A 22,800-nucleotide genomic window follows, 5' to 3' on the forward strand; every position below is an offset into this window, starting at 1 on the left:
GGTCCTACTAGTATACTCAGTATACTAGTAGTATACTCAGTTTAGTTCAGAATGAGTAGGCCAGTAAAACGATAAAAAAGTATCATGTTGAAAATGATCATTTCAATACACTTTTTAATGTGGCATTTTATTTTTAATTAGTCACTGTCAATGTCTGTAGAAGAGTTACGGGTAGTCTTCACGTCGCTCTGCCAAAGGTGACATCTTCATTACCATCAAGTTCATTAGAAATTCCGCATTTTTTAAAACTTACCTATACTAATTCCGTGGAAATACCTTCACAAGCATCTTTTATCCAAACACAAATCTGGTTAAAATCTGGGAGTTCGATTCTTCCTGTAGGTGTGAGAAAAAAATTTTCATCAGTCATCCATATACTGTACAGTTGTTATAATGCAGATTTGAACAGTTTATTAATGTAGAAATCTAGTGGTTGTAATAGAGATGTCAATTCGCCTGGAATTATTACTTGCTTTGTCATACCCTTTTTTAAAATTTCTTTCACTTTCTCAGTCGTATGCCCCCGATAACTGTCCATTACTAGCATACCGGTATTTTTTTTACTAAGTAAATTTCCTGATCAATTTTACCATATACACCTGATCCAATCTAAAACTAAGAATCCAACCTGATTCCTGTGCTCTGATAATACCTCCATTTACCTATACGGTAGGAGGAGTTTTTCTTTTAAAAACAATGTAAAGAGGTAATTTTGATCCATCAGAAGTAATGCAAAGCATTACACTACACCTTTGTTTTTCATTATCACCAGTGTGAATCGTGACACTTTTTTCACCTTTTTTGTCAAATGGCATTTCAAAATATACGGGGGTTTGGTCACCGTTTCCTATTTGAGAAGGTAAATACCCTTTATCTTTTCTAAGATTTATTATGTATTTGTGAAAATGTAATATTTTTTGTTCATAAGCGCCTGGAAGTCGTTGAGAAATGGTCGTTTTTCTTCTTACTGACAAATCATTTCGTGCAAAAAAACATGTTATCCATCCACGGCTTGCTTTAAAATCAACTTTATTCAATGATTTAGCGATTTCACGAGCATATGATTGAAACATTTCTGTCGTGAAAGCATACACGCATTTCCTTTTTTCCATAAGTCATACAATTTTTTTTTGTATGTCTGTGTATTTTGGTTTTAAACCACAAAAAGCCCTTTTATTACCAGTGCCAAATTTTCTTCCTGCCCCGCGATTTCCAAGTTTATCAGCCTCTTCTATAACGCGCAGTTTTTCATTTACTGTAAAAGATCGTTGACACAGACCTTATGTACTCTTTTTAATGCTAAATCACTGTATTAAACTTTATAAGATAAACTAAACAGATAAAATGCACTTAACCGTGCACATATACAAACAGTACAATGACTATGGCGAATAGACTGTTGCTGTAACTGTAGTGTCATTAGAACCTAATGCAGCCTATACTGAATCAATCAGTTTTTAAAAAATACTGTAACTTCGTTCATATCGAAAATATGAACAGGATGTTAATAATTAAGGATGTATTCTATATAAGCAGCATCCAGTATTGATAAACGAAAGCCTTATGTGATAAGCCTATGTGAAAGCCTAATACTTATGTGATTGCATTTAGGTACATCTAAGAAAACGTTTTCTTTACACATATAATCCTGGCTAAAGGCTATGTTTCAAGTAAGCCCTGCACCCTTATTTTTTCTCTCCAATTCCAAGAAAAAAAGTGTGGGGGTACTCGAATAAATATGGTAATTCAAGATTTCATTTAAAATCTTTATCTAATAAAGCTAAAATCAAAAATTAGAAATAAATAATAATAATTACTATGTATAATTCTGTAATTACTTAAATACTGAATTCAAATAATTTTTAAATTTTTTAACTTATATTTTTGTAAAAATGCGGGTGTGTGAATCACTTTGTAAGTCCCAAGCTCACAAACTGTGTAAAAATTAAGTCTAAATTGCATTTTAATTTTAAAAAGTATATCAGTTTAAATTTTCCCTTCAAAAATACCAGAAAAAGATGTTTGATAACATGACTACAATACAGATAATTATAGTTGGACTTTTTAAATTACTCTAATTTTTATTAGGTATGATGAAAATTTACTTTACTTCTTTGTTTTTAAATTTCTTGTCTAGACAAGTTTCTTGACTAATCCAAGATAGGTATAGATATAAAATTATAGATGGGTCCTATGCAAAGTAGTAAATTATAAACTATCCTGATCAGCATCAGTTGATCTGATTTCTTCTTCTTCTATCCTTATCATTTACTCCTTCTTCCTTAGATAAGGGGAATTGAATCAGTCATCATCCCGGTTCCATCTGTGACATCTCCTAGTAGCTGTTATAGCAGTCGTTTCTTTATTTTATCTCAGCGGGGTAGCAATTCAGTGTTTGGAGAGCTGTCTCAGGTACCTCCTACCCAGGATTGCACAACAAGCCAAACAGGATTCCTATTTTTTTTTTTATAAAATCTAATCTAAATCTATTGCATTCTAAACTTAAAAGAGTATTACAATCTGTAACAGAATATAAAGAGAATTATATTAATATAATTACCTTAAAACATGTGTAAAAAGTCCATCGGTCCATTCACGTGTATTAGGATCAAGTACACCGTAAAGTGCTTCTTTAGATATAGCTTTTGGATCAATTACGTGAGCAACACCTTCAACACCTTCAAAACGTTCAAGTGCTTTTAACAGAACATGCCATGCAGTTGATTTACCAGAACCGCTGGGTCCAACCATCATTAAACCATGATTTAAATTACAAATCTGAGATCAATAAAATATGTAAAAAATTAATACAAAATGTATAGCAAAGCTATACACATACAGATCATCTACTATGTATGTGTATACTATAAGTGTAATAAAACGCAGTTAAAAAAAATGTCTATTTCCATTTAGTATGTAACTATCCATAAATCTATTTGATACTAAAGAGTATATTTTTTACAAACTAATTATTCTTATTTTAATAAAAATAATAGTTGCACTACATTATTTAATATCTCTCTAATACTTCTAGACTGTACCTTCAATAACCAAATGAAAAATAAACAAACTTTTTAAAAAAAAACAAAATAAAAAATTTATATAACAGAACCTAAAAGGTAAAAAAAGATCAAGCAATACATGCACATTGTTCCAAAATACTAGCAATGAAATAAATAGAAATTGTTTTACTATAAATAAACAATTAATAATAGTTACAATAAAATATTTTACCCTTTAGTAAAATATTGGTCCAGGCATGAACCACATAATTTATTATACAGATTAGTTGTCAGTCACTACTTGACATTGTGCTTAATCATAGTTAATTTTCAGACAAGTTCTTTCAAAATGGAAATTACGGAAAAAATATATCAATTCTATGAGTGTAATAATTGGAAGTTTAAGAATATGAAAAGAATCAGAAAGAGATGATGAACTATACAAACAAGATGGGCAGAAAATCAGCGGATTATGAAGAGATTAGAGCATTCCTCCACAAACACAATAATCAAAAATATGACAAAATTAGGCATTTTTTGTGGTTTGAGAACTGTGAATTCACCAAAAAAATTTCTGATATCATCAATGAGTAATTTGGACATTTTTCTTAAGACTTAAGACTATGGAACTAGTGCAACTGCTACTTCATGTCAATTCACCCAACTTCACAAGTTTTTCATCAGAACAAAATGATTGTTGATTCATACATTTATAATTGGTGAATCTAGCAATATTTTCCTTCTCCTCAAGATAAAGTTCACACTGAAAGATTGCTGTTTCGAGATGAGTGAGTAAAGGAGTATGAGATGTAGAAGCTAGATATACTTAAAAGCAGAAGTCTTTCTCAGGGCATATCTACAGTGGGAAAAGCCCTGAGAACATTGAATCATTGTACAAAGGGACCACTTTGAAGTTTTTTCTGTACATCTAAAATTAGAATTTTTTGATTGTATCTCATACATAACTCCTAGAACCAGAGACTTGAATTAATTATATGTGAAGATTTTACAAAAAAAAATTAAATACTCTTCTGTTAAATTAAAAAGAAAAACTGGTATAAAACTTTCAAAATGATGAAATAAATTAGGACAAGAAAATCATTCAATATGACTGAAAACAGTTATGTATTCTTCAACCTTCAGCAGTTCTCTGATCATGTTTACCAACTGTAATATAGAAGTACATCACTTCATGTAGTAAGTTATTAAACTGTAATGTAAACCTTGTTAGATACATTCAATATTGAAAAATGATAGGTGACTATACCAAAAGTAGTGAATGCACCCTTTACTAATAGCAGGCATGCAATACTGATGGTACTTGATCATTTTAAAATGTCACTGAGCACCCACGCCATGCACCCATGGTGAATGTGTTTGCAAACATGTTAATTAAATATTAATAATTTCTCAAATAATAAAAGACCAGCACATCTATCCTTGGGTCTAATATGACTGGAAAGACTAAAAACATAATTTACCAATTATAATACCATAAAATTTGTAAATAAAAAATAATCTAATTCAGTCCAATAGGCAATCTTGTCCAATCATTTCTGAGACAAGATCACCAATCACCGAAGTACACCAGCAACAGTGTGTTCAAATCAAACTGAAAGTTATTACTCCGATCTCTGTGAAGGGAGTGGTAGCATCTTGGCCTTTCACCCAGAGGATTTTTTCATACTTTTTTCATACACTACAAATTTTCACTGGGCTAAATTACATAGCAGATGATGCCCTCAAAATGAAGTAATAAATAACATGATTTTAAAAAAATTTAGTGATACTACAATTATTAACTAAAAACAGATCATTAAAATAAGAACAACAATATGGCGAGTTCCAGTTCTACTACATGTATCCCTTCCACATCCTTCAATGTATTCCTCTAAGGTCCTGTAAAATGTTAAAAACCATATGTACTGTTATTATGTATTAGATAACTAAATATTATGTATTCAAGTTATTTATTTATTATATTTGGATATTTATTCTCAATTTTATTTTTTATGTTAATGAATAGTATTATTAAATTAAAAGCATATTAATAAGCAAACAAATTTAAATGTGTTAATAGAAGATAATTGTTTTTATTTTTATTTTAAATTCTATTTATTATTTCTATCAAACAGTACTTCAGTTTTACTACAGAAAAATGAAAAAAATATTGTTCAATTAAAATAAAAAATAGTATATGCTTAAAATAAATCTAGTTTATCCTGTCTGTTTAAATGTAGGCAAAGTGATAAAACACTTCCTACATGCACAGCATTATGTTTTTCACATAATTTTTAAGACATTTAACCTAAGTAACCTAATTTCAAGACATCTTTAACAGTTACAGTGAGTAAAATTATTTATCACTTTTCAAACTCATACTCATTCAATATGGCTGTATTGTTGTTTCTACATAAATTTATCAAAAATTGTTGTACAATTTTATCTTGCAAATCTTCTCTTATAAATTTTTGTAGTTTTTCTTTTGTAATTTTTCAGAATGTTTGATACATTTCTTCCATCCTCTATTATCACTCATTTTAAAGCACCTTCAAAAAATTCCAGTTTTATTACAAAAAGTATTACTTTTTTATGCTACCTCTCCCTATGATAGAGAAGTAACCTTACTACTTTGTGTCCCATTTATGCTGCGATTTCTTCCAGCTCATGTACTCAGTAATTCTTCCACTGCTAATCAATGATTCTTATCTGCTGTGGAATTGTACGACAAGAAAAATACTGTATTTTATGTTTATTTAACCATACTATGATGTCTTTTTTATTCCATATAAGAACCTTCTCCAGAAGTACAGAGAAGCGTGTAATCAGCATTATCCATAACTATTGCCAGTTAAAACTGCACAACTAATTTATAAACGAAAAAAATACAAAAAAATAAACTCTCTAAATACTTTACTGGTGACCTCTTGTTGGTAATTTCCTTTATGCTGAAAGATTAACTCATAACTTTATATAAACTCATGCTTGATCTGGCACAGCTGAGAATTAATTAATCACAATCCTTTTCCAATCTGGAACACTACTGCTGCTTGTCCTATTTTGCCATATATAATTTCTGGAATGATTTCGAATCACCCAACTTCAAATAAACTATGGGTCAATGATATATTTCTCTTCTTATTGAATGTACTTTTCTTAAAAATTTAATTTGTACAGCAATGTCAGTCATTTCTTTCTAACAGAAATTTCTTATTATCTAAATCTTCAGTCTTTAAACCCAAGATTCTTTAAAGATTGCAAACATGGTCTTTGAGCAACCTAAGTCTATTTTACAGTAAAACCTCTTTTATTTTTGTTATGCCAAACAATATATTTATCAAAATTATCTAAATAGGGAATTTTTTTTCCAAGGAGAATCAAATAATACACCAGTCAAGTTAACATTAGTGACAACATTATGATTTTCTTTGTGCAATGACAAAGAACATGTGAACACAGCAACTTCTTAGGTAGATCTAAAAGCTTATTTTGATTGTTGCACCTCATTTAGAGAAAATAACATTTTTAAGAAAGCATTGTGCATTAAAAAGTTTTTTAAGAAGCTAATTGTGACTGAACTGGTTTGCAAAATCAAACTCAATTTATGGAAAACTATGAATAAATATTGAATGAAATAATGCACAGGCACAATTAACTTTTACATAAATTAAGTGGTGCTACTTTAATACACAATTTACAATCTTCATGAGATCTAACATGGCATTGCCCCATCTACTTGGTTAGTGACCCACCTAATTTATTTTAAACAGTAAACTAGTATTTTAAATTATATACAAATTGTATATTATTTGTATATTTAATATTAACTAGACAAGGTTAGCGAGCGAAGCAAGCGTTAGGTTAAGTATGGTACAGTAACATCGTTTTCATATAACTTGATACAATATCAATATACCTAACCAAACTTAACCGAATGCTTGCTTTACTTGCTCATCAAATTATCATTAAATACACAAATTGCATGCACAATGGTATGGTAGATCTCATATTAAAGTAGCACCAATTATTAATGGTGTTAAATAAATTAGATAATCAGAATAATAATACTCTCAAGAATTAAAAAAAAAATTAAAAACTGTTCAACAATCATCATTAGTAGTTATAATAGAATAAAAAATAATTATAAATACAGAATAACATACATTTGGAGTGATTCTCAAATGTTTAACAGTCTTTCATATATATAATCATCATTATGGCCAATTCAAATAATTAAAAGTTTACAGTAGAGCTTAAATACTATATCCAACTTAAGATAATATTTTATATCAAGGACGACAATAGATTAAAAAATTCTTATAAAAACAATTGTTTAATCTGTGCAACATAAGATGGCAGCTTTCAGTATGAATGTTTTCAGGGAAAACTGGAATGTTCTTGATTTGGAATCTTATTACTAATTGTAAATAATCAAAGATATAGATGAGTTGATATCGCATGAAAATAAACAAGAACAAAACAAAAGTAATGAAATGTAGTAGAAATAACAAAGATGGACCACTGAATGTGAAAATAGGAGGAGAAAAGATTATGGAGGTAGAAGAATTTTGTTATTTGGGAAGTAGAATTACTAAAGATGGACGAAGCAGGAGCGATATAAAATGCCGAATAGCACAAGCTAAACGAGCCTTCAGTAAGAAATATAAGTTGTTTACATCAAAAATTAATTTAAATGTCAGGAAAAGATTTTTGAAAGTGTATGTTTGGAGTGTCGCTTTATATGGAAGTGAAACTTGGACAATTGGAGTATCTGAGAAGAAAAGGTTAGAAGCTTTCGAAATGTGGTGCTATAGGAGAATGTTAAAAATCAGATGGGTGGATAAAGTGACAAATGAGGAGGTATTGCGGCAAATAGATGAAGAAAGAAGCATTTGGAAAAATACAGTTAAAAGAAGAGACAGACTTATAGGCCACATACTAAGGCATCCTGGAATAGTCGCTTTAATTTTGGAAGGACAGGTAGAAGGGAAAAATTGTGTAGGCAGGCCACGTTTGGAATATGTAAAACAAATTGTTAGGGATGTAGGATGTAGAGGGTATACTGAAATGAAACGACTAGCACTAGATAGGGAATCTTGGAGAGCTGCATCAAACCAGTCAAATGACTGAAGACAAAAAAAAAAAAAAAAAAAAAGATGAGTTGAATGGTTTTACTAAAGAAATGACTGACAGTGCACAAAAACTCGACAAAGAACTTTCTTTTATTTTAAAAAACAATTTTAATTCCAATAAACAGAGCAAATAAAATATAAAAAAAAGATTTCACATTGTCTTCCAGATTACCACAGGGTAAAAAATTAAATTCAAATGCATAACTTTACTATAGCTGTATCTAAGAGACTTCTGTTCTTAGAAACAAAACCAAACTATTAAGAGAGCACATGTATCCAAAAATGTATCAGTTATGAAAATAATTCTAATTTACTATACATAAAGAAACTAAAAAAAATTGAAATTAGAAAAAAAAGGGAAATCTGGCTCATTTTAAATACCTTACACCCAAGAAATCAGCCATCAGATCAATTATATGACAACTAATTCATGTTGATTGTTAACCGGTCATAAAAAAAATATATATATTAGAAACAAAGAGTTTAAAAATGTCCCTAATTATCAGAAATTACTTAACTAAGAGACTTCCTTTCTTAAAAATGATAAGAAGTATATTATTTTACCATAACCTATTATGGTAAAATAAATTATTAAAATTTTGTACCCTAGTATAAAATTTTAATAACATAAAAGGATTACAAAAATACTGCAAAAATTAATGTGACTCATATGAACTTTGAGCATTTATTTTAATTTTTACAAAAAAAAATATTTGTTTCTCATAAAAATAAAACAAAATTGGTATTGGCCATACCAGTCTTCCTTGAAATAATACTTAATTAATAAAAATAATGACTTAATTAATAAAAAGGGAGTAATACAGGAAGTTTGTGTTCACTCTAGAATGAGTGTTCAATGTTTTAAGCAACACTATAGCTTTCTGTTTCTGACTGCTGAAAGTGAAGTTATATCATTACTTAAATGTTCATACTTCTTTTTTATATCATTTATAAATATAGCAAGAATTTTTGTACAGTTTTATTATTAGCATTTTTCTTTTCATTACTTCATTAAAGCTAACGATTACATTTATTTAAATATAAAATAATTAAATGTATTATCAAAACCTCCAAATTCAGTCAAAAAATAGTAAGATTAATAATTACAATATACAGGTGAGTAAAATTTAAATATGAAATATTTAAACCAGACACACACAAAAAATACTTCTCTAACAGGAGCACTTTCAAAGATAAATTACTTCATCTTCAACAGTTAAAATAACAAGATTATACAAAAAAATATAAACTAAACATGTTTTGTAATTAAAGTTAAATAAATCCTCTTTCATATATGACGATATAAAGAATAATTTATTTACTTAATTACATTAATTAATTTATTTATTTATTTATTTAACTTCGAAAGCGCTGCTGTTAGGTAAGTGTTCTTAAATTTTTTTAACTGTATTTGGTGGTTTTGATATTATATTTAATTATTTTATATTACTCAATGTAGTGGACATTTGTTGAAAAATTATTTAAGTGGAATGTGTATTGTTTAATTTTCTACTTTATTTAAATTGTCCTTGAATATACAATTTCTAATATTAATTAATCACAGGCCATTTTGTATAGCTGTGACAGGATTTAGAAAAAACATTTAAATTTTCTAAAAACCATCTCAACTTTTTATATTAATTTTAAATAATTATCATCCAATGGATTTTTAAACACTTTTTTCATGCCTTAAACCAATTTCTTCCATTTTTCACGTTTTTATTTCCACAATGGATGGAAATCCAGACATAAACCTAATGAAATACGATAGAAAAAAATGATAAAAATATTCATGGTTACAAATTTTAACTGATGATCATGCAAAATGCTTCTTAAATTTAATGATACCACCGGGACCAATGTACTGCTAGCGGCTGGAATTACTAGCTAAAACAATTTTCAAAATTATTTTATTTAATTAAACCAAGCATGAAAAGCAACGAACTTGAATTACAAAGGCTCAATCGTAAACAATTTAGAGCTTAACTGATGGTTTGTTTATATTTCAGAAGAATCATTTACACCAAACAGCAAAAAATTAAAAATGGGGGAAAAATAAGTGAAATGTACAAACAATAATAGGAGAAACAAAGAAAAATATGACAAAATAAGAAAGAAAAAACCAGAACAACTTCTAGTTAATCACTCGTACCTTTTCTATCCAAGTTTCTCCCATGAAACACTGTTATGATGATGTGCCAGGCGTGCATTAACACAAGATAAAATAATGTGTCATTATCTAATAATACACTAATTAATTACCATCTACCACACTTACTTTTATTAAATTTACAATCAAACAAAAAAAAAAAAAAAAAAAATGAAAATAACAACAAACATTGCAACACGATCACAATTAATAAAGCACTGCAAAACTTATTAAAAAATAAGTAAATTCAAATAGCACATAATACATTACAAAGCATGCTTCTTCATCATTTATAATACTGAATTTTAATCCATAAGACATTGTAGCACTGTGAAATAACTTAAAGATGATTATTATATGAAGTGAGTGAAGGATGCTCTATGATTTTATTTTCATACAAATTTCACGGTAATCATACAATCATAACATATTTGACAAACGATTACAACATCCTGATTAATGTAATATTATGTAAGTAGGAACTAATTTCAGAAACTGAATGAAGTATATCATGTTTTATTATTACATTCAAAATGTAATGTGCCATAACATTTTAATTTTATCTAAAATCAATTTTTTATTTTAAAAATCAACTCTTTTTATGTTAATCTTGTTGAGTTCAAAAATCAAATACTAAAGTTTACTCCAGATATTCCAAATCAAGCTGACAACAAATCAACATTACGTAAAATGTTGACCACATCATCCATATTCACAAATGATTGGAAAAAGTTGATTTGTATTTTTATAAAATATCACTTTAAATGAGATTCCGTAAGTAATTTAATCTCTAAACACTTCTAATGATGCATGTTTATTTTTTTAAATTCTTCATATATGTCTTAATCTGTTTAGAGAAATTTAAATTTTAATCCTTCTTAATCTGTTCCTTATGTTAGGCCACTCGTTCACAAAGTGGGTGATAATGTCCCCTTGTGGGCGCTGGTGACTTAGGAAGGGGTGCGGTAGAAGGCCCACACAAAATTGGAGAAAAGGCACATTGAAATCATCCTTCAGGCACATCGATATCATACTTCACATTAATGTAAGTGTAATTTTTCAAGTGAAAGCTTTGTTTTAGTTATTGTATTGTTATATTGAATATGCTATCACTATTGTTATATAACTATATAAATACAATTGTAATTTTTTTTAAAATCAATTTTAATAAAAATACATCCAATATTATTAAATATGCGTTTTAATTGCTCTCATTTAAAATGAAAGTTTCAACTCAGAAACAGGGCACCACGATTAAAAACAATTGCAATTGCTGTTTTTAAGATTGCATCATAAAAATAGCAATTGCAATTATTATTTTTAACAGATAGTAAATTTAAAAATTTTGGGGCGCTAGAAAATTTTTGATTCTCAATGTGGGCGGTGGGTGAAAAAGTTTGAGAATCAATGGTTTAGTCCATTATTTTTTAAACTTTAGCTCTAAACAAAAATACAACCAATATTTTGCAGCTGTATTCAGCACAAAAAAAATCTGTGTATGAAGGAAACATTCATAATCTTGTAGCCTCATGACTATAACCTATCTTGTGGTTTCTGTAAAATAAGAAGCCAAATAGTTTTGAAGAAAATGAAAATTTTGTTTGTTTTTTTTTTGAGAAGTGACTGAAGGACTTTCTTCAAATTTTTGAATATTCTAATAAAATAATGGTTAAGCTATATTAAATGTATATTTTTAAATCTCTAACAATCAATAAATTTAAATAAGAATAAATGTAGAGTTTATGGCAATAAAAATGGACATTAAAAAAAAATGTACCAGTTTACATCAGGAAAAATTCAAGGAAACTGATAATAATTATAGGCGCATCTCGATCTCAGAGTTTTTTAAAAAAAATATATATTAGTTTTATAGAAACAGCAGTAAAAAAATAATATATATATTCACATTATATATTATATGATGCAGGATCGTGCGAAAATAGATTCTTGGAATTAATATGGTTAGTTTAACTTATCTTATCTGTTTACTGAGTTTTGGTCGGTTTGTATTTCATTTAAAATTAAATAAACAGAGCAGAACAATTTGATATTTTAAGAACTTACAATAAAAAAAAATTTACTTAAGTAAAAAACTTTACTAGAATTGTTTCAATTAAAGGAAACTTTCTGAAATCAAAAGAAAAAAGAAAATTCACCATGTATCATTATATTGCAATAAATCCAAACAATAAGATTAACAATTAATATCATTCAAAAACATAGCACTTTTATTAAATAAAACCCAGCTCATTTTAATGTGTTACAATACTCCACATCCAGTTCCATCTGGTCATTTACAAGCCATCTCAGTATACAACAAAACAAACAGAAGATTTTCACATGAACTTGGGTTATCAGTAGCTTATTAATATTATTTTTTTTTATAAATTGTACATATTATTGTAGTAATCCATGATATATGAATTTATCAATTATATAAAAATATAATAAATACTTGAGAAATATACTAGTAACAAATCAATTAATTTAAAATACCTAGTGTAGAAACATTAATAAGACTGCCTTCCGACTACTTGCTAATTCATTAAATATTCCTCTTTTACATATGATTGAACTTACATTCAAGTTTAAATTTATTATTCTTGCAGTCTCATTAAGCTGATTACAGAGTATAAGCTTTAAATTAACTAATAAGTTATCATATTAATTGGTAAAATGATATACAATAACTAAATTATACATAAATAATTAAGAAAATAAGCTACTGTTGATGCAGCATCACATGAAAATATTCCAACAATAACGGGAAAAAAAAGATTTTTTAATTCTGTTCTCAGATAGTTGTAAATGATTTACTACAAACAAATATTTCTATGTACAAAGGATTTTCATATGTATAAAAAAAAAAAATTATAAATTCATTACACAGAAATAGACAAAACAGATTGTTTTAAAAATTCATCATAAAACTTGTACACTGCCGTTATGTTGCATATAAGTACTTTTTCTTTTTTTTTTTTTACCTGTGTACAAATTGAATTAGACATTAATCACACTAATACACTAATCAGTGCTTTTACAATTGAAATTACTTTCTAAAATTCACTTTATATAAAAATTAAAAAAATTTCCTTTCATTTCTTCTCTTGACAAAAAAATTAACAGAAATCAGAAATAAACATTTCCCTCAAATGAAACAAAATCAAAAATTCATTATATAAATAAACTAACTAATCTCTTTATAAATAAAAAACACACAAAAAAAATCAAATAATGTAATACACAAACAAAAAAGTATCAAATAATATATTACAAATACCTTCTCCATCCAAGGGCCACCTTGTTCATCCCCCTCTCCACAAACTAAATACTCTTCCTGACATACTTTTCTAATCTGCTCCTTCAGCCCTTTAATTAATTAAAAAAGGTTTAGATTATTCATAAAAATACACAAAATTTAGAATAAAAAGTTTTTTTTAAATCAACTGCAATTACAATGAAACTTTCTTAACTCAAACTTGGAATAATTTCAATTTTTCTTAACTACTACTGAATACTGTTGCACTGGTAATATAAATCTGGCGGAAGGGGATTAACTGGAAGCACATCTTGTTAATTCTATGTTTCTTATACATTCAAAAAATATTCGCTTAATAAAAAATTAAAGCAATTCAATGCTTTTTTGTTATACTATACACAGTTTTTGTACTATAACATACTTCTAGGTTGGAAAATACTGTCACCTATAATTAGTGCAGCATTATTGAAATAACCTCTCCTGCTCAATATCATTGTCTTTCTGTCTTTTTATCACTAATTTAATACTGATGTACATCAGTCTTAATTATTATTATTATTTTTTTTTTTGTTTACTCAGCCAAAAGATCATTTGTCGACCCATCTATCAATTCTATTGAATTTTAATTCTTGGAGTATTATCTACTGAAATACATCTAACTTTGCTGTCATGAGATATCACTGTTTATTACAACAAACCATCGGTTTTTCTCATTTATGCTAGTCACTTATAATATTGGTTTTTGTTTTCATCATTGTCAAGTAACTAATTTCAATGTTATTCATAAAGAATGCAGAATTAAATTTTTTTTTAATGAGAAAAAATTTTTAGTTTCTGATAGAATGGGCTACCAATTTTGGTTTTGTTAACAGTTTTCCAGTTAGTTAATATTTTAGTTTTTAGAGCAATTTTTTTTAATTTTTAGTTTTATTGAGATGTTGGTATCCAAACAAAGAACCTAAATTTAAGCAAAAAAGGATGCAAATACTCTCTGCCATACAAAAGAATAAAAACAAAATATATATATATAAAAGAATTAGTCATTTACACCTGTAAACTACCTACTTATATGAAAAACAATTTTTTTAAAAATTGAATAAGCAGCAAAAGATGAGAGAAAAGATGTAACAAGGGTTGTAAGATCATCAAAAAGCATCTGAACTTGTTTACACAAGCTCCTAACAAAAACAAGTTAATTAAAATTACAGCCAACTTTGACAAATTTACTGCTTGACCAGGAAGAACTAGTTTCAATTGAACTATGAATGGTTAATGTTTTTAATCCTTAGCATTAACTGTTGCATAACTGCCCCAAAGTCTGTTTTTTTTCTTTCATTACTGTGAAGGTGTCGCACATCACCACCTTTAACTCTTGTAGTTAGCCGCAGTGAGAGACCCTATATCTGTTCTGTATATATACACAAATTCATTTATTTTTAAGATTTATATTATTCCTCTGTACTGTTTATTATATTTAAATTCTATTAAATAAACCACCTAATAAAGAATATTGAGATAAGACATATCTTACTTTAATTTTTCATGAAAGAACTTTTGCGGGATCACACATCCTCGATTATGTTTGAAATTTTTCTGTTATTGCATAATGAATATCCAATATGTGGTTATAAGTTTGCAAGCTAGTTTAAATATTTCTTTATTATAAGTTGTAAGAAATGTTTTTAATGATATTATTAGTGTATATTTTTTCACTCACTTATTTATTGTGTATTGTTTGTACGGTAGTTATTTTGTTATTGTTTTACAAATATTATTAAAGTAATATCATATCCATTTTCAATCGCTACATGTTTTATGATGTTTATTTCATCATTAAACTTTTTGTTGATATTATGTATGTGTTTGATTGCTCTATTAATCACATTTAAGAGTTAATTTTATGAGACCAAAGGTGATTTAATTTTTTAAGGACTGTTATATTATTAGATGTAAACTTCAATTTCCTAAACCATCAGGCAGTATTTGAGGGAGATGTTCTTATAAAAACTGCAACAGATAGCAGCACTCAAGTAAATTAATACACAATTATCATCATTTCAATATTTTTATTTTTATATTTTTATTATCTAATAATGGAATTATTTCAATCGTGACTGAAGATGCGGGATCCCACAAAAGTACTTTCATGAAAAATTAATATTATGTTTTATCTCAATATTCTAGAACTAAGTGGTTTATTTAATATATATATATATATATATATATATATATATATATATATATATACTTATTAAGCTACATTTGCCTTATAACATCTCATTTATAAGTAGTTATAGATCATATTCCTATTTCTCATAAATGAAATAAAGGTAAAATTACAAAATATTTTTATGTTGCTATAATCCAAAACACTGGGTGATTCAAAAAGGACTTCACAACTTTAAAAGCATATACAAATTAGTGAGATAACTTACAAATTCAGTTGAGGTTTCATTTCATAGAAAAACAAAATCAAATTTGTCACCCAACATTTACTTTGATTCGATATGGATTCCATTAATAATCCAACATACATACCACCTGAAGTCAATTTCAATTACACAAGCATTTCTCAACCTTTCAGTATTTGCGACCCAATTTTCGATCATAATTTTCATCGTGCCCCCCTCTCTCACATAATAACAATGTATACAATAATAATGTATTTTGAAGCTAAAGCTACACTATGACCTTAATTACAAACCTTAAAAATTGCCAAGAATAAGTAAATTTATTAATATTTGGCAACACCAACCTGCTGCAAAGAACCCGCTGTAGAGAGAATCGCTGTCTCTCTATTGCTCTCTGTCTTGTGTCTACCATATTGGACATTCTCATGGTTTCGCGAGAAGTTACGATTTGTCTCAAACATTCTGGACCATCTGTACAAATGTGTATAAATCCTGCACTTCATTCAATTCCAGCCAGTCTCAGTCAAGTCGATCCTTCTATTGTGTATGTTGTAATTTGCGTGTTAGTTGCATGTTAATTACAATTCACAAAATTAAATATTACGGCAGTAGGTTTATACAGAATCATGGATAAATATTTAAGTGGGTGTAAGCGAGCATTAGACAATAGTGAAACATCAACAAGTGCACAGACAAGCATGGTTCCAAAAATAAAATCAAGAAAATATTCTCAACAATACTTAAATTTTGGGTTTACCAGAACTGAAGAAGAAAGGTCTCTGTGGGTCATTTGCTCAAAAATTTTGGCAGCAGACAGCATGAAACCTAATAAACTTAAACGACATTTGGAAACGCTTTATAATGAGTACGTTAACAAACCCTAACAACTCTTCGAATTAAAATTAAAATTATATGAAAAGCAAACACCATTTTTAAAAAACCTTTGCCTGCAAATGAAACAGCTTTACTTGCCTGCTATAAAGTTTCATATAAAATAACCAGATGTAGAAGCTTCACACCATTGGTGAAGAGCTTATTTTGCCAGTTACAATTGAGATTGTAGAAACTATGTTTGCAGATAATTTTGTCAAACAATTGCATTCCATACCTCTATCAAATGATAATGTTGCCTGTCAAATTGGTGATATGGCTGAAGATGTACAGCATCAGCTTTTACGGAAGTTGCGTGACAAATTGTTTTCAATTCAACTTAATGAGGCGACAGGTAACAATAAAGATGCTCATTTCATTTCCTATGTTCAATTTTGTGATGGTATGTCAGCAATAGAAGAACTACTTTTCTGCAAACCAACAGAACTCAAAGCAACAGCACTCACATTATTTGCTATCTTAAATGATTTTATAAACCTCTATAATCAAGAATCTTTTCTGTACTTTGTAAAGACATGGATGCATCATATTTGGCGTTATTACTTTATTGCGAGGCAAGATGGTTATCACATGGGAAATTTTTGCAATATGTTTATGAATTAAGAGATGAAATTGCCATTTTTCTAGAAGAGGAAAAACAACCGGAAGCACAGAAGTTTTGAGATGGTTTATTTGTGATGGAAATGAGCTACTTGGTCAATATATTATTAAAATTAAGTACCTTGAATCTTCAACTCCAAGAAGCAAATACACATTTGTTGGATATGAGGGAAATTAAACATTAAGCTTTTTTCTACAAAATGTTTAATGCTTTTTGTAGAAAACTAGAATTGTGGAGCAGAAATTTAAAGCAAAAAAAACCTACAAATGTGTTAAAACTTACAAGGCTGAAGAACAACATGTGAAAGTTGTTTTTATAACCATTGAATATCATTTAGCCTTATTGGCAAACAATTTTAAAAAGTATTTTCTTGCTGATGACAACTTGGTAGAATTGAATAGGGGTGGATGATGAATTTTCTGCACAGAAAAAAGAGAATATGAAATACTATACCATTTATTAGCATATTACCATTTCTATTATACCATTACCTTTGCGAAACTGGATTTTCTGTGGTGGCTGCTTTGAAGACAAAATATAGATTTCAGCTAAAAATAGAAAAAAGAACTCAAGAGTGTCTATTTCTAATATCAAACCTTTCTTTGAAGAACTTTGCTCTGCAAGACAGGCCCAAGGGAGTCACTAATAATAATTAAACTTGCTTTTAATTTAGTATTGATAAATTAATTATTAATAAATACATTGTGCAGAACTGACACAAACCTCTTTAGAAGTGTATTATATTAGTATAAATGTGTATTTTATTATTTATTATGTCAGAATGTATTCTGTTTTGCTTTCCTTTAAGTAAATAAATTATTTTAATAATACTTTCTTTTCAATATGCTCACACCCCTCATTTAGTGTTATCATAGCCCCTAGGAGGGGGCACCGCACAGGTTGAAAAACACTGATTTTGACTATATTTAGCAAGTCAGGAGTTACCTCTGCAGCTGTGGTGTTAATTTGAAGTCAGCTCAACAAGATGAGTAAGCAAAGGTGGTACACATAAACCTGATCTTTAATGAAACCCCACAATAAAAAATTTGGCAGAGTCAAATCTGGGAACAAGGTGGCCACGCATTGGATCATCATGAATACTCCACAGATCTGGGAATCGAGTATCTAGAAAATCTTGGAATTCTAGGCAGTAGCGTGGTGGTGCCTCATCTTGTTAATAGTAATGGCTTTCATCTTGGTCATCATCTAACTGAAGCATGTCCAGAAAAACATTACCATTTACGGTTGCCTCTGGGAAGAATGGGCCTTACAATCTTTGTTTACAAAAAAACCACTGACCTTAGGATACAAATATGCTGCAAAGTTTCATGAGGGTTTTTGCTACCTCATAATTGGCTGTTATACCTTGCCACTAATGTGAAACACTGACTCATCACTAAAAATTACATTGTCTAAAGATGTATTGTTGTCTGCAATTCTATCCATCATTTCCACACAAAACTGTAGCCAGGTAACTTTGTCATCATCTGTAATGTGTTGAAACATGGTTAGTTTGTTTGGCTTCAAGTGCTATCATTTGTATGATATGTACCAAACATTTGTTTCTGGAATGCCAGTCTCATGTGATGCATGTCAAGGTGATTTTTTTGGATAATGTGCAAAGCTTTCTCTGAGTTATATAGCAGCTTCAGGGACATATGAGCATCCTGATGATTTTGTATGTTTAACAGAACAACCAAGAAAGGTTTAGTGCCAAGAGTAAACTATATGCCTACTAGGAGGCTCCCTATCATACTTTCTATGAAAATTATGCTGAACTGTAGTTGCCGAGTGCAAATCGTGAAACAAAAACACACAGCAACAACCACATTCTGCACCAGTAAATGTAGCCATTTTTAACAACACTAGTGACAGTGCTGGTGGCCAGATTCAGTACTAATGAACTACATGAATCAAAACTTGTTAAATTTTGCTATGAAATGAGACCTCACCCGAATCTGTAAGTTTATCTAAATAAATTTTTATATGCTTTTAAATTTGTTAAGTCCTTCCTGAATCACTGATATTATGATTAAAATACTAAAAATTGTAAAATACATAAGATCTAAAACTGAGGAAAACTTTATAAAATAGTAAATGAGAAAAACATAACAAACATCTCATAAGTATTATAAGACATATAAACTTAAGCAGTACAGAAAGAAAGAATTATATACCTAATCAACATGTTGATATAACGATGGATGTAAAAGAAATTCAACTATAACAATGATGGGAGAAAAACTTGAGGCTGTGTTAAAAAAATTTGGATGTCTTACAAACCTATTTTTAGACAGAAGTACCATTTTCTTCACTGAAAATTAAAATGATGTATAACAATTTCATTAAAACCTCACCTTAAATTTTTGTTGATGTCTATCATAACTCAGGTGATTTTAGGGGTACAGAATTTTTCTTGGATGAAATCAAGGAATAAATCAAAGGAAAATTAAATTTCAGTACATTTTTTATTGTAAGTCACTAACTTACAATTTGACAAATTTTTTGATGATCTGATGTTCTTATGTGGTCCTTACCAAGTTCTAATTATCCAAGTTTCACAGTAATTAATTTCTGGATTAATACATCGACTTAATTGTTCAAGATTTTTTCTAAATGTATTCATCAATGTATACATGATGTTAGCTGACACCTCGGTGTAAATATATAACTATAAAAACTGAAATAAATAATTTTATTGTTATTTTATGTTGTTGTATAGGAAACATATATCTCTTGATCTAGACGATTAACCCAAATATGAAGATTTGAATATTGTCTCAATGACAAATCATCAACAGCATGCTGTATTTTACTAAGTATATCAGCTAACGTGTTAGCTGAATATGGACAAGTTTCTAGTGAACGAACATCAACATCCAACTGTTCCTCTACAACAACAAGATCTTCAACCTTCTCTTGAAAACTAAAAACTTGTTCTGCTAATCTCTGGACATACTGATCTAACTTGTAACTCTCTCAAACAAGCTGAATTCCCTGTTTTACAAAAATCAAAATTACGATTACATATAATAAACATTTCAATAGAATCTCATAATTATACAATAATAACAAAAAAATTCTTTCTATTACTTTATGTTATACAAGGTGTAATTCAGCATCTTCAGATTTTTAACATTTAGTGTGAAATGACATAATCAATTCTAAAATAAACAACAATAATGAATAAATATCAACAATGATTTTTCATATTACAAATTATGAATGCAAACCACTCAAGTGACAACTCTCACAAATAATTACAATGTTTGGTAGATGAAATAATGAAAAATAATTTAATTCTACCTAGTTAGCCTAATGTTCTCGGAGCGGAAATTTTCACATTTTGTCTGAGACTTTATTTCCTACATATGCATCATACAAAAACCATTGCAAACCAATCAATGTTTCTTAATTTCAAAGGATAATAGTAATCTTAATTTTAAACAGATAAACTGATGAAAAGAAAATTAACTATTAAATAACATTTTTCTTTAAACATAAACATTAAATTAAAAAAAAATATTAATCAAACAGTAAAATAGAGACATAAAAAAAAAGTTGTATTAAATAGTAAAAAATATATTATTTCTGTAACAGAACTCACAAACTATTTATTTATGTATACCAGGTTACAGAGTAATAGCACAGTGACATGATTTAACAGTAATTTCCAGAGATGTCAAGGCATCTGTGTGCAATCTGGCATGCAAGTGTAAATGTACCAGTAAATGTATAGTCTTGAACAGATTCAGGCTGAATACTCCTGACATGTGTGGTAAATTGAAACCCAACCATCAAAGAATACTAGTATCTACGATCTAGTATTCAAATCAAAATAAAAGTAACTAGTTTTATTAGGGTAGAAAGACCTTTCTTAGAACTCTCAACTTTGAAAATCAGCTGATTTTCCAATGATGAGTTTAACACTACACTAACCCGGCAGGTTATTATTACGGAGTAATGATAATTATTTTAAAGGTTCAAATAACACTTACTTTTTGTGAATAGATTACAATTTTTTATTAAGATTTCATAATACACACTGTGAATTTATAAACACCATGATATCTCCCACTACATGAAAGTCAGTGAATTCTGATATTAAGTCATGCATAACTTGAAAGCTTCCATATTTTGAACATATACTTATTGGCAATGTTTTAAAATAGTTACAAAAACATATAAATAATGTGAATGTTTCTTTCCTCAATTTTATAATTTTAATAATTTAAATTCATTAATATTTTTTTAATTAATTTGACAAACTTACTGAACATGTTCAATAAAAAAATAAAATTCAGTAAAATATTTCTTACCTCGGCAATTAATCCTTGAACTTCTCTTCTTATTCCAGCAACAAGTGGTATAATGCTAGCTTTATCTTCCATCTATTAACAAATTTTTAATAAAATATAAGTAAAAATATTAGAATGCAATTTTATAATTATTTTTATTTTAATTTAAACTCAGATATTACTCAAGTTTATTTTATAATATATATTTAACATAAAGCATAAAAGTTATGGTTCTGACCAGTACAAAATAAAAAGATAAAAATAATTAAAATTTTGTATGTTATAAATTACTTTCAATTCATCATTTAACAATATATTAACTGAATTTAACACATTTAAAAATAAAATTAAACATACCACATCACTTTTTTAAGTATCAGTTAAGCATTTAAAAAAATTAATATTAGAGAATCCATACCTATACAAAAAAAAATGCTTACATATCTCCCTTATGCAAATTATTTAAACAAACCTGTTCTCCAATTATTTCCCTGTGTCCAACTGATTAATACTAGAAAAATTAAAAGTACAAAGATTTTTAAAGTAAATAGACTAAATCATGTCAACACCACTAATCAGTTGCTCTTTTTAAATGATTTAATACTTATTAATCTTTAACGTGATATAACAATGGTTATCATTAATATGATACATTCATAACCAAAATTGTGGTGCACACATTAGTTATTCCAAAACTGTACTAAAAAGTAAATACTATCAAAGAAATAATTTTTTTTAAATATTATAAGGTAACTTCTCAATAAATTTTAAATAAGTTTTCATGAACTAATAACAGAATTTTTTTTTAAGCACTATACTACCAAAAATTTACAAAATATCCAAACATAATTTTTCAGTATAAAATTAAAAGTTCTTTCCTTTCTTTCATTCTGTTATTGCTATAAGTAATTCCATCAATCTTTACAATGAGTAACAGGATCTTTTGTCTTTCATCTCTGAACAACATATGCATTTTTCAATCACCAAAAAATTCATCTCTTAAATATTTATAATTTGGTATTAGCCTGCAGTTGTTTAAAAGAAAATTAATTAATAA

The 22,800-nt window shown here is 28.1% G+C and overlaps 1 pseudogene; it reads right to left on the bottom strand.

Annotated features, from left to right (window-relative positions):
- Positions 1-13,563: 13,563 nt before the first annotated feature.
- Positions 13,564-22,800, bottom strand: part of LOC142325679 (dynein heavy chain, cytoplasmic-like) — a 71,784-nt pseudogene continuing 62,547 nt past the window's right edge.

Source organism: Lycorma delicatula, chromosome 5 (assembly GCF_047948215.1).
Source record: "Lycorma delicatula isolate Av1 chromosome 5, ASM4794821v1, whole genome shotgun sequence".
Classification (NCBI taxonomy): Eukaryota; Metazoa; Arthropoda; class Insecta; order Hemiptera; family Fulgoridae; genus Lycorma; species Lycorma delicatula.